The following is a 13,329-nucleotide window of genomic DNA, read 5'->3' on the forward strand; positions in this document are numbered from 1 at the left end:
TTTCTCGAACGCAGTAACTTAAGATGCAGATGCTCTACAGGCTTTTACTGGAAGCCAAATTATCCACAGAGGTCTTTCTTTCCAAAACAAATAGACCCGGTGATTTAAACCAGTAAAAACACTTTTTAAATGTGAAACTTCTTACCAGCCAGACACAAACAAACAACATTAAATACCATTTCTTTATTAATGTCACTATAAAACTGAATCACAGTGGGCTGCTTTTAGTTCCTCAGAAATCCCTGTCCTAACACTACTTTACAAGGAAATGTTATAAGAGATAAATTGAGTTGGGAAATCAGTGTTAACATCAGGAGAGAAAAGTCTGTAATTTACATATCAAGCTTTGCCAATTGATTTTGTTTTAAGATTGTAAAGTATCTTCTGCTGAAACTTCACACCAATATAAAGGAGATTAAAGCAATTTTGTTTGTGTTTCTCAAAGCTCTGACAAAAGTTTAAAAGCTCAATGCAGGCTGCTTTCATTGGGATTATCCCTGTAGTAGGAAGTATTTCAAATGGAAACTGTCACCATCATATCCACTGGATTGGGGTGGAGGCAGATATGTCAAAAACTCAGCAAATAAAACCAAAAATATATTTGTAGATACCACTCTGACCTGTAGAAAAACATGGGGTTTTCTTTGTACTTTGGGTAAACTAACCCTTTAACTCTTAATAAATGAATGTATTGTACACAAAAAGATGAAACCTTAAGAACAGAAGTATGTCTTAATGGATCTTAACTCAGCATAATCTGTGTGAGTGCAGCCCTTCTTGGCTACTAATGGGTGGAAAGTCACATTATGCTAAATGAGCAGCGAAGGGGGAGACGATGAGGGAAAATGGCCATAGAGACGGAAGATGGAGCGGGCAAAGCGCACTTCAGTGAGTGTTAAGATCATTCCACTTCAAAACACAAGCAGACTTAATGTTGCCATATAGGCAACTTTTTCCCTGTTATGGACAGCAGTTTTGCTGAGCTGAGTGTTCTTGTTTGAGCCCTTTTATATCTCAGAGCTGTAACAGTTTTCTCTCTGAATGGAAGGTTTATGGTTTAGTATTTATGAGTGCATCTTGTTGATCAGGATACTGTAGTGCCATCTTTATGACCTCTGTTTTGTCATGTATATCTTATGCAATAACTCCACTGTGTTTCAGTTGAAAGACTGGACTACATTTATTTGTCTGTAGTTATTTTTTACTCACAGTACACGGTCATCTTCTAAAATGTGATGTATTATTTTAGGCAGTTACAACATTGAAATGCAACCAAATTGCCAGAATAAATGTTGGCAATGTACCTTTCTAACAATTACATTTGTATGTTTTCATGTTTAATTTGTACATTTCATTTGTAATGGATATGTTGACAGTCTATAAGCTGACATGACTGGAAATGTCCCAAACTCTTTTAAAAAAAACACCCGCATTTGTCGCTACAAACATGGTTGACCATGGCCTGGCGTATTGTTAAAAAATACCTTCTTTTTTTTTTTTAGCTGCAAACACAACTGGACATGTCGCAAGCTGTTGTTAAAAAACACCTGCTTTTGTCGCTACAAATACATCTTGAAATGTCCCAAACTCTCATTAAAAAACACCAGCTTTCGAGTGTACAAACACAGCTGAAAATGTCCCGAGCTGTTGTTAAAAAATACTCACTTTTGTTGCTACAAACATCGCTGGACATGTCCTGTTCATTTACTAAAATAATTACCCACTTTTGTCGGTCTCAAAAAGTGATCTGCTGCAGTCTGATGCTAAGGTGTTTCCCGCCATCCCCTCCTCTCCTCATAAACATGTAAACTTAATTATGTCATATGTATGAAATGTACAAAAGCATAAAAAAACATATTTGTGGTTTTAAAATGCTACTTACACATTTATGTATGAGTAAAAATAAAAAAAATCTAGGAGTAATTTTACGTTGAATAGGATGGTACATTTGGCTTTTCACACTTCACTGCAGGTTCACCTCCAAACTATTGACATACAAACAGCCAGGGGAGAGCCACTCTAAATAATACATTGGCAAAACAATCAGCCGAACTCATCGTGACAAACTTCTTGACTTCACTGGCAGTATGTTGAGTAGTTGTCTTTGGCTTTTGTCCAGCTACAATGCGAGTGAACTACTGAGTGTTGAATGAATCACTGTACGAATGGCCTCCAATCTGCTCTCTGACAGCTGAACTAAACCTCCACAGCACATGAGATTCACACATACGTGCAGCACCGGAGGAGAGTTAAAGCTCCTCTCTTTCAGCTATTGGTACAAAGAATTCCCCCTAAAAAAAAAGGCTGTGAATGTGGTTTTGAACCCTTCTCAAAGGGAGTCAAAGTGAGGAGCCAAATCAAACACGGGGGGTAAAAGGGAATTGTTAAAGCAGAGATGAATCACGAGAAAGTGTGTGGGATTGAAATACCTCCAACAGCTACAGTTTTATCTGTTGTCATACTGGGCCTGCTTTTAGTTTAATGGCCAAAATGGCTCCAATGTTTAAACAAAAAAAAATGCATTGTAATATGATGCAATTTGATAGTTTTTTATCAAATAGGTTGTGTAAAATTATCTCAATCTTTCTTTAAACTTTGTGCATTGTGGGAGACACTACAGGGGAACAGGGGAACTTTTAATAAGTATGGCAATGAAACTTCATCAGTTTATTACTAAGATTAATGGAAATATTTTTTGGATTGCAAGTTTTCTAAAAATGTGTGTATAAATTTACAAGTAGCGCATTATATAATGAAATATGAACTAATTTGCACGGCTTTCCAGAACAAAAATCTGAACATTTGATAAAGCCAGGTTCAAAATCCTTGTCATCAACAGAGTCAAAGGTTTTTACAAATGATATTTTGGAAATTTCTTTTTTTAACTCAGATAATACCATCAGCAGCGATTAAAAAATGCATTTGCCACGTTTTTAAGAATATAATATTATCAGGCTATGAATAATACACTGTATAAACAAACTCCCCATAAAAACCCTAAGAAAATTTGACTCAGTATAAAATAAAAAAAAAACATTTTGAGGAAATTACCTTTTAAAGATGTTTTGTTAAATTTCATGAATGTTGAGAGCACAAATATGATGCTACAGGTGGCTACGGTATAGTCATAATAATAGATTTCAGGATGAAACCTCAGTAGGTTACTTACGACCATTAGTTTTTTGATTGTAATTTTCTGAAATTTTATGTTTAGATATGCAGGTAAGGCATTATCTTATTAGAAATGTGCCTGCATTGATCCAGAACAGAAATCTAACCTAAAATAAACCCCTTAAATGTGTATTTTGAAAGTTTTATTTCCACTTGTTTGGAAAAAAACAGCCTATGGAAACAAAACAGCCTAAAATTCTTAAATTTAATGCATCAAAAACATGTGTTTTCACATTAGTGTCTCCCTTTGAGCTAAACTCCAAGCCTGCTCCAGGCCCCCATTTTTTCTGTCTCTCTCTGTCAATCTCCCCCTCCCATTTAAGCATTCAAGTCTGATCAACAAGACCTACAGGCTGTTCTTTAAAGAAATAAAAAACAAAAAAACAGACACAACAAAAACAAAATCTATGACTGGACTGTAATGCATAAATGTGGACAAAACACTCCTCTGCACGCTGCAAAATCTGCTAACTGAAATTAAAGTCACTCCAAAACAGTGAAATCAGACATCTCACACTGATCCCAGGTTAAACTCAATATTTGCTCAAAACCCCTGATTAACAGGATTTCTAATATTACATTGAAAGATATGAGAAATGCATGACAATACATTTAAATCATGTCCTCTGTCATTTCAGATATATATAGAGCTCTGCCCTGCTGAGTGCTGCTTACTTGATGTTCTGACAAAAATGTGTGTATTGTTGCTGATAAGGACATGTGCAGTTTTTTTCAGGCATCATGGCTAATGGGCTGCTTTCACATGTTGTTTTGCTCACCTATGCGTAATTGCCATGCTAGTGCATTCAGTTCAGCAGCCTCTCTCATCATTTCTGCCATGCATTAAAGCTGAGTATCCCCTCTGTCCATCAACATGCAGAAAGGGCTTTACTGCCTTTACCCAACGCACACCTTTGTGAGGCAGGTTTGTCCTTTATAACAGCCAAAAAACAACATTTCCGGATGTCGGATACAACCTCACATTCCTTTTCCATGCAGCGACAAATTAGTCACGTAGAAACAAGCCACAGTTTCTCAGTAAGTGGTGAGCTGTTTATTGGTTTATTTTTGCTATATTGGGTCAGAGGCTGCGATAGCTTTATAGTCTCTTTCAACAAATAAAGTATTAAACTCCCAAAGGTATTAAGTATCAAGTTGATGCTGGGAAGAACACATTTGTAACTAAACATTAATTTACTTTAATAACTTTTTAATGCTGTAACAAACACACAAGAATTGAACTTTTTCTTAATAACCTAATTGAATTTTGTATTCACTTTCCCATTACTAACCATATACACAAGGTGCAGAAAGCTTGAAGTTTAATACATAACAAACACCAAGAAAAAGGTATATATCTAGAGACTGTAAGTAGACTCTTGCTGTCATTTAGCACAAGGTGAATACATCTTCGAGGACAGACACAGTTGTTGGCTGCTATCAAAAGGTTTTCTAAAGTTATGTTACCCACAGTAATTCACATACCGTTGCTGCAAACTGACTTCACCCACCTTACATATTCACATCACGTTATATTATAGTTGCATAACGCAAAACATGATCTTTTATCAAAACTTGCAAAGTAGTTTTGATGCCCAAAATTATCTGTGACTGTTTCACCACATAATAACCACGTTACGATGTGTTTCAGCTGTGCCTGACACAGAGATGCTCAAGAGTACCTTTTGTGTCACTTTTTGACAAAGAGTCAGTATTTGACGAGCTGGTTATGACAACAAGTTGGGCGTGACATGACATAAATTAAGTTGATAACAGAAAGGACACAAACAGTGGTCTCCTAGATGAAATCCTGTGTTTGTTTGACCCATCAAACAAACTGAATTTCTTCCAGCGTAGCCTTCTAAACCTACTGGTAGGTGTAGCAGGCCCCTTCTAAACCATGATAATGACTATTCAATCAAGTAATAACTTTCAAAGTGGGTTCTAAGTTTTTGTTGGAAGGCTCATTAAAAAAGTTCAGGTTATTAAAGTAACTGCAGGAACTTCAACAGCAGATGCTGGCATTCAATGTGAACTCGATTAAAACGCGCTGGGTGCCTGACTACAACTGATTCTGTCTTCCTGAAGTAAAAGCAAACATTATGTTGAGCATATGGGAGTGAATATTACACCCAAAGCCTGCGACTGGCTTCTCTTCCCTCTCTTAATAAACATGATATTCAAACTTTTGCATGATGCTCACTGAAGCAGCTAAGCACTTGATGGCAACATCAATGCATCTCCAAGTGCATGAATATAGTCTGGATTCATGCCTGGAGTGTTTCAACTCCTTCCTCTGATAAACTTGGCATCAGTGCTAAGCATGCTGTAAGTACGGTCAATTCTTTCACTCATTCAGCCAGGCAGGAAGTCAGTCATATACTCAGTCATTCAGTCAGCGCTGGCATTAAGACTTCTCCTCACAGCGGCTGAACACAGACCGGAGCTTCGGATCTGCTATCACTGAAGCAGCCTTCATTCACAGACGCTTACGCCTCACTTCCTCTGTGTCACAGCAAAGCTCAGCAGCTGCCCAATAGACTCCAGCTGCCCAGACATTCATGACCCACACCACCTTAGATAATCAACGTGGTAAGACACTGGGGGGCAAACGTAGGGTCAAGAGGCAGACCGACAATTATTTGTGGCATTTGTCTAACCTTTCACGGAAAAATCAAGTGAGTGGCTGCCTGGACTACCTGAGTGGATGCTGTTGCCATCATCAGTGTCTCTACGGAGCTAAAAGTTCAGTGCATTTTACACTGCGAGAAATGTCATTTTCTAAACAACTGAAAAGCATCTGCTCAAAACAAGATTGTTTTAGCATTTTTAAGAGCAGTTCTAGTGATTATATTTTACACATCTGTAAAAAAAAAGATACTTGAACACTATTTTAACAAGTTGAAATGAAGTAAGAGTGAAGTTTTAAGTCCCTACTGATAAAGTCTGGAAGATAAATAAGATTTCAGACTATTATAGGCATAGACGTCTTACTAGGATCAACATTTTTATCTCCTCTGCATAAAATGTCTTTGTTAACTGTGACAACAGAAAAAAAAAAACCTGCATGTAATTCCATCCAAAAAGTAAGAGGGATTAGAGTTCTTGAGGTTTACGTTCTGCCTGATCACACAGGGTCAATGGAAGCCTTTCCTTCCATTTGAGAAAAATGACTTTATTTAAATTACTTGTGCAGTATGAATGGATGCAAAAGCATGACTCATTTTATTTAAGAGTCTAGTCCCTTTTTTTTAGCCTAGAAAGATTATGTACACAGGCCTTTCTCAGCACCAGCCTGTCCAGGGATCAGTCCAGTATTACCACAGCTAGACTACACAGCATAGCCCCTTATGTCCAGAAGAGTGGCCATATGGAGCAGTTGGGATTCTACTCAATGCATCAATGTCCACTGGACTCAATTTTTTTCTGCTCCAGTGTCTTCACACACCTGGTCTGTTATTGCTGGCTTGCCTCTCTGGAGCGGCAGTTCATACATGAATGTATTGTATGTAAATAACTGTAATATTTAATCATAGCTTTCATGTGTTAAAGACAGCTATTCATGATTACAGTCTACATGCAGCCCTTTTTTTGGTTTGCTAATGCAAAACAAGGCAGTAACTTCACAACAATGCAACCTGGTCTCACAGAAAAGGCAGAAATGTACCAATGAACACAGCTGGCTGCAACGCAGATGGGAAGCCAGTGAGGGACCATGTCTTAGTCTGTGCTCAGAGAGAAAAGCCATGAGTGCCGCTGTTGTCAGGTTGCTGAACGTGACTATTCAATTTACCACCAGCCATATTTCTATTCATGCAGCTTCTGATAGAAAAAATCTCTATCCATACAAAGGAGTCACTCGCCTGTGGGGAGGCTTCTTTCCAATGCAGGGCATGACAGTTATGGTTGCCAGGTTGCCATTGGCAACCATTTTGAGAAACTGGCAAACACTTTTTAACATATAAAAATATGGACAAACAGCAAAGCACGCACCCCAAAATGAATAGATTTTAAATATTTGTTTCATCAGTGATTTTTAAGTGTTACTTTTACAGGCAGAAATGGTAATGCGTGTGCGTTGGTGCATGTATTCACATGCGCACAGGAATCTTTTTAGAGACAGTGACAAAGAAGATTAAGTTGTGACTGTGGGGTAAAAATTTGGACTAACCCATCAATATTATAGATGGATTACAGAACAACCCCACCGGGCAGAGGCACAGGGGCCCAAAGTTTCAGGCTCTGGTCGTCATTCAATTATTCGTTATCCGTTACTGCTTATCCTGTTAGCAGCTGCAGGGAGCCTGAGCCTATATCCCAGCTGACATTGGGCGAGATGCAGGGTACACCCTGGACAGGTTGCCAGAATAACACAGGACTGACACATAGAGACAGACAACCACTAATGCTAACATTCACATCTATGGCCAATTTAGAGTCACCAATTAACCTACATATTTGCTGTGGGAACAATGCTAAAATATATTCTTAATATTTACTTGCAAAATTTAAAAGTCAAATTAAAATTCATTGACCACAAAGAGACTCAAAATGACCACATAGATACACAAAAAAGACAAAAATTACCTAAAAGAGATACAAAACCATATAAATGTTAATAATCATGGCAAAGAGATGCTCTGTTGAACAAACCATCAAAAAATTATTGAACCAATGTGTATGTGAGGATTCAGCATCTTCTGATATGTGGAGCTCTTTAATCTGTTGATGGTTTTGTCTTTTGGTTTTGGTGGTATTATAGTTGTCTTTTTCTTTATCTGACGACTGCTGTACATCACACATTATATTTCCAAAAGGACTAATAAATGTCTATCAATCTAAAATAACCACAAGGTCCGTGTGCCTTGCTTCTATGTTAGAGGGGTGGTATGGCCCTTTGCATTTCTGTGCCAATGAGGCCCACTGTCTCTTAACCTACCCAGAGCCAAAGTATCCTGGCATGTTTGAGCTGGATCTTAAATTATACAAAGCATGTTCAACATATTCCTCGATAAGTGACACATCAGGTTCAATAGTTCAAGGAAGCACACGGTAACCACAGGGTTGGACGAGCACTGGCGCTCGAAGCAACATGAGCAGGCGGCTCAATGACAGAATGGGGTGCAGGCTGCAAGAGCTGGCACACCCACTGATGAGCCGCTGAACAATTTGTGCGGTTACTGTACTAAAGCTTTTAAACATTCTTGTATGCCACATTTTTATTGTTAAGCTGACTTATAGTATATTTATTTAAGTAAATTAACAGTTTTTGCAACTGAAAGCTGATGCCTTGTTGCCAAATACTATTAAAAGTTAGTGTTTAGCACTAAACTGTCAAGACTAGGCTTGGGTGGTATCACAGTATTATGGTATACCAGGGTATTTAGAAATCCCAAATGTATGTTTTTCAGTATTTAAATACATACAGGCACTCCTCTTTCTATTAAACTCATTGTATCTAGTGCATAGCACACACCACCAGAGCACAGTCTCTGGTCTCTGCTAGTGGAAAGGGCAGCTGAGCTGATAGATACCACGACATCTAGTGGTGGAGGGAGAAGTTACAGGACTGTAAACAGCCAGCGGACAGCAGCAGTGGAGAGAGACCTTGGGGAATAAGGGCATTTTTCTTACATCTAACTTAGAAAATGAGAATTTATTTCGACTAAACCAGAGCTGGTGATTGTTGGAACAGTCAATTAACAAGATTACAAGCAAGAGTACCCAAGACGGTTTGGATGACAGAAACAATAAAGCCTTGTCAGTCTTCTGTGACTGATAGAAAGTTTAAATTAAGGAAAACAGGTGTGAGAATATTATTTTTCTTAAAATGTTGTGGGTTTCTATTGTGTATTTATTAGTCTGAAAAGTATCACCATCATATATTGTATCTCCCAATGAAATTTCAGGAAGATATGAAAGTATGAATTATTACATACTGTCCAAGCTTCATTAGAAGTGAATCCTGATATTATTTCACAAATAAATCAAAACATCGATGGCAATCTAGCAAATCATTAGCCTAACAAATAGCTGACCACTGTAGTATATTTTGATCATGTAACAACAGAGAGCTGGTACCAGTATTTGTTATGGACTGTAATATAACACATTGTGTCATCTTTTTTAAGACAAACACTGAAGATGAGAGGCAGCCAGAAGCAGCACCCCCTGCTGACAGGAAGCATAAATGTGTTCCTTAATGAAACCGATGAGGTGTCATAATTATTTTCTGTTGTGGGGATCTAGTGTGGAGAAGCATTCTATCTAATTCAAGACCTCACTGCCATAATTCAATATATATCTTATTATAAATCATCATCACAACTGTGAGCTTTCCACTGTACAGATTGAAGTAAATCTGTCAGAGAAAATAAATTAATTCCAATTAACAGTGGTTTCACAGAGAGCTCTGGTAACAAGCTGCGGCTCATAGGGGGAGACTCGCCCCTCGGTGACCCTTAATGAGCCAGCAGCCTCCTGCCAGAGGAAGCCCAAGCCGCTGCACTTGTAATGAGCTGCTGTTTTGCTACAGGCCTTTCAGATGAGCCATGGAGCTGTCACTGGCACTGCAGGACACGAGCCGCTCCGGCAGATGATGCAATTCTTTGGCGACTTTAAGGACAGTGCGTGCCTTTGGTGGTACGTTACTGTTACAGTTTCGATTCAGTGTTCATAAGATAGGACTGTTTTAGTTATTGTTTCATGTGTTTTCATATTGTGGATATAACAGTTTGCAAGTAAGCTCTTGACTTCTGTTTTTGTGCAGTTGTGATGTGATGCACTTTCTAACAGTTGCACTTGTGATAGTCAGGAGTCAGCCAGTGACTCCAGACTCCAGGATGGGCCCTACAGATTTATGCTTGTGGGATAGATACTATTTTGGCTTACCATGGAGTTGCAACTTACAAATGTTGTGTTTCTTAATTAATTTAATGTTGCTTCAATTTTACATTTTCTTATTTAGTCTATAAAAAGTAAAAAAAAAAAGAGAGAACACTTAAAAGGTCTAACAGCTTAGCGTGACACTCTCCAAATTGCTTGTTTTGTCCAACCAACAGTGCAAAACTCAAAGTTAATTATGACAACAAACAAGCACTTTCTCACATTTCTGTAGTGTTTTTAAAATTCACTTTTCTAGTTGGTTTATCAAATATTAGTCTCAGCATTAGTTAACCATATATAAACACTTGTCACATTGGCTATAACATATCACTTATGCCCAAAGTTATCAGTGGTGACAAAAATAGATACAATAGTACAGTGGTATTTTAGGTGGCAATATTGTGTATATATATCTACACAAAATACAAGTATCACTATTTTATTATATAAATTATTAATGTTGCAAGTACAAATTGAACTTTTGGTAGCCTACTCAAATAACTAAAGCAATTGTTTTTTTCAGTTCAATAGATAGTTTGCTGCAGTAAAAAATATTGATGGGAGATGAACAGACTGAAAATGTCATCTTAATAGATAAAATCAGCTATATATTTCAATATATCTTATCACAATACTCAGCACATTGCAAAACATTTAAAATTGCAATAATATTGTATAATCACTAACGTATCTTGAAAATGTCGAATCGCAGAGCCTCTAGTGATTCTCAACTCTAACAAACACCAAGTAGCCTTTTTTTATTCTATTAATTATTAATATTCAGTCCCTCCAGGATGTTGCGATGTTGTGATCGCAACAGTTAACACTCCTCAATTTCATTGCAAAATATAAAGCAATTTGATACATAAAGTAAGATGAGCAGACTAAAGACTTGACAAATTTTATTGCTATATATGTTGATTCAATACTCAGCATATAGCAAAAAATTTAAAAAAAAAAAATAATAATAATATTGTATCATTACTCAAATAATGCAATATTATTGTATTGTCGTGCCTCTTGTTATTTCCCTAAAAGTTATAGGCCTACCCACTGTGACCTCGTGTGTATTTATTCTGCCATGATCCATTAGGCGAAGATTTCATTTAGATACACAATGCCTCCTGCTGTTTATGTGTCTTCAGTGGAGCTATAATGTGCTTAAAGACAGAGTTTAAGATCTAGACTCTCCCTTCTGATTCTGCCTAGTTGCTGGGTCGGATATAAAATTGGATGCATGCTCTCTTAGTGTGACTTATTGCATATTTGATGTTATCAGACACACTGCCCCACATGCTGTGACGCCTGTGCAGTGAGGGAGGGTGTTATTAAAGTTGTGACTCGGGGTCCATCTCGGTGACACACTGCGGAGCTCGATAAGAACCCGAACACGCGTGCTGGTACAGTTAACAGTCTAACCACGTGGCCCTTACCTGCGAGTCCTTCAGCAATCATCACCTCAACTCGCTGTCAAAGCGACCAATATCACACAATCAGCACATCGACACTCACCTCCACATCGGCACACACTGCTGGGGGCCAAACGCAGGGGGGTAATATCTGAAGTAGACTGCTTTCTCTCTCTCCCTCTCTTGTCTCCTGATGGGTAGATTGGCTCGGACACTGGCTCCGACGCGCTTCGCGATCTCGGATGACTGAGCCCGGGTAGCAGGCGGGTAGGCACCGCTGGAAATTTCTGCGGCGGCGGATGCACCTCCGCGCGATTTGTTTTCCTCCCTCCCTCCCTCTCTCTCTCTCCCTCTCTCTCTCTTTCTCTTTCTCTCTCTCTCTCTCTCTCTCTCTTTCTCTCTCGCGCGTTTTCGTCTTTGTCTTCAGCTCTCACAGAAGACAAACTTTGAGAATTTCACGGAGCATTTTCTAGCTGTCGAGACTGCCGCCACATCCCTAAGGTACCGTGACTGTTGATGCTGCGCTCCGGTCTGCTCTCTCCTCCGCTCCTCCCGGCAGCAGGCGGACGGGAGGGCGGTGCGACTGAATTCGTGCGTTCCAGCGGTGCATGCGTGGCACGGACGGTCAGATCCCTGGATTCACCTGTCATCACAAGACAAAGTGCATCCTATTTAAAATACAGCCTAAGATAAGACTGGCGGTAACCCTCAAACCCAGGGGTGCTGATAAGACTTTAGGGGAACACATTTCTGGGGTGCACATTTGTCCAAGAGACCCCTCTGGGAGATTTTAAAAAAGTAAAATAAAAAGTTTAAAAACACTGACTATTATTTAGGATGTTCCGGTTCTGGAAGAAGTCAGAAAAAAATGTAAAGTTGGAAGATAGCAGCCCAAACTTTCATGTCAAAAAAAATCAATCCAGACCTAATAGAGGTCTGGAGGACTTAATAGAGGTTTCATCCCACGGAGCCTTTCAAAGGCTTTTGTTGCCTTTCCGTACTGTTGAAGGGGAGATAACAGGGAGAGTGAAATTGAACCAACCTTCATTTTGACAGGGACCTCTCAGAAAACCTCTCCACGACCCTGGACCTCAGATTAGAGAGCACCGGCCTCACTCGGTTCTTATTTCTGTTCTGAGAAAGATATTTTTGCTTTTATATCAAGGAGACATGTTACTGGAAAATACAAAATAAACTGTATTACAATAAAGGTGGTAAAAAAAAAACCCAAGGTGATTGAGTATATTTAGGTTTTCTGTTTTAAGCTACTTTTTACTCCACTAAATTGTATTTTTGTTTATTTTACTTCCATAGTTGCTGGTTAGAATAAAGATCTTACATACAAAGCATTGTATAAATCTTATGAGGCCTTATGCATTGCACGATATGCGATTCAAAAATATGTGTAGAAAAATGTTAAATGTGTAAATTGTATGACAACAGACTAAATGGCTAAGATACATGGGGTATGAACATGACACTTCTTGTAGCTAGGGCAGAGTATGGAGTTTTGTATTTACTACACAAATTCCTGCTTTGTAGCGTGGGGTCATGGGCCAGACTGTGTGCATGTTGAGTTTTGCCAAATAATAATGCATGCAGGGTTTGGAACTGTCAACTAACTATACTGCCTTTTGTAACGACATTGATTTGATCGTTTTATTTTTATGTAAAATGTAAAAACACCAGGACAGATGCTCTGCTTCATCATATTGTCTCTAGTACAATGAGCTATTCATTTTAATTTTGTTCAAACAGACTATTTTTTTTACCCAGTTTGGTGCAGTTTTTACCTGTTGTAGAGTGCAATTAAAAATGAAAAAAAAAATGCACAAAAATAGAGAAAAACAATGCAATGCCCGCA

The 13,329-nt window shown here is 38.5% G+C and overlaps 1 long non-coding RNA gene across 1 annotated transcript in view; it reads right to left on the reverse strand.

Moving 5' to 3' along the window:
* The window catches only part of LOC121950658, a 67,025-nt gene extending 55,299 nt beyond the window's left edge, over positions 1-11,726 (reverse strand). Inside the window, exon 1 of the long non-coding RNA XR_006106334.1 lies at positions 11,569-11,726. This is a non-coding gene — a long non-coding RNA (uncharacterized LOC121950658). The remainder of the gene's footprint in view (positions 1-11,568) is intronic.
* Between the last annotated feature and the right edge of the window lie 1,603 nt (positions 11,727-13,329).

This window comes from Plectropomus leopardus, chromosome 11 (genome assembly GCF_008729295.1).
Source record: "Plectropomus leopardus isolate mb chromosome 11, YSFRI_Pleo_2.0, whole genome shotgun sequence".
Lineage (NCBI taxonomy): Eukaryota > Metazoa > Chordata > Actinopteri > Perciformes > Serranidae > Plectropomus > Plectropomus leopardus.